The sequence below is a fragment of the Acyrthosiphon pisum genome, chromosome A2 (genome assembly GCF_005508785.2).
Source record: "Acyrthosiphon pisum isolate AL4f chromosome A2, pea_aphid_22Mar2018_4r6ur, whole genome shotgun sequence".
Classification (NCBI taxonomy): Eukaryota; Metazoa; Arthropoda; class Insecta; order Hemiptera; family Aphididae; genus Acyrthosiphon; species Acyrthosiphon pisum.
The window spans coordinates 5,258,208-5,259,369 of NC_042495.1; the positions used below are offsets into that span (position 1 = coordinate 5,258,208).

At 25.7% G+C, this 1,162-nt stretch overlaps 1 pseudogene; it reads left to right on the forward strand.

Moving 5' to 3' along the window:
- LOC100570188 overlaps positions 1-1,162 on the forward strand; it is a 7,915-nt pseudogene that overhangs the window by 832 nt on the left and 5,921 nt on the right.

Genomic DNA, 1,162 nt, shown 5'->3' on the forward strand with positions numbered 1-1,162 from the left:
TTTGATTTATTTTGAGCTGTTACGGACAATTTCAGTTCCAATTTAATTAGTTTTTTTTTTTCTATGAATGTCAATAAAACTTTATTTGTTGAGTAAAAATACTTGAAAATTTAATACAAGGCTCCTACTATATATTTACAATGAAATTTGAAAAATATTAAAAATCCTTAGTCACAGTTTTTTTTTATTAGCATTTAAAGTTCAAAAATTTACAAAATATGTAAAAATCACGAAAATTAGCAAATTATTTTGAGTTAATAATTCGTAAAAATTTTTCTTTTTAGAACTAAGATTTTAAAATGTAATTCAAGATTCCTTAAAGGTTAATCTACCTTTATCAAAAAAAAAATGTCTATAAGAAACTCAATTTTTTTTTAATACTATAGATAAGTATACCTATAATAGGTATGTCTAATACCTAGACTGACAAACCGTCTCCACTCAGAATCGTTTTTCTTATACAGTGATATTATATCATTGAATTCAAATTTAATACTTTCCATTATACAGTGACCCACTTGTAACCTACTGTACAGCAGAGCGATATCCACTTACCCACCCTTTTTAATTTTTTTTTGTGTCTGTCATCACCTTTTAAGACAGTAAAAGTGCTTGGATTTTCTTCAACAGTTTTTTTTTCTAATAGGAAAGTGAATCTAGTTGGTACTTTGGGGGGTCAAAAGTAAAAATTTCCCAGTAGTTTTCAAAAGCGCCGTGAAAAACTAAATAAAAATTAAGGAAAAACGGGAATTTTTACGCAAAATCTGTTTACGAGAAAATTGGTTTTGGTTTTTGGTGCAACTCTTAAACAAATTACCGTAAGCACATGAAATTTTGACTGAATGTTAATATTTTCATTTTCTATGCACCACACAATTTTGAAAATATTTTGACTTATTTTGAGCTCTTTACGGACATTTTCAGTTTCCATTTTTATTAGTTTTTTACCTATAAATATCAATAAAATTTTATTTGTTGGTTAAAAAAGCTTGAAAATTTAATATAACGCTCCTAGTATATTGTTTCAATGACAGATGAAAAAAATTAAAAGTCTATAGTCACAATTTTTTTTTATAAGCATCTAAAGTTCAAATATTGACAAAACACGTAAAAATGACGAAAATCTGCAAATTATTTTGAGTTAGAAATTCCATGAAAATTT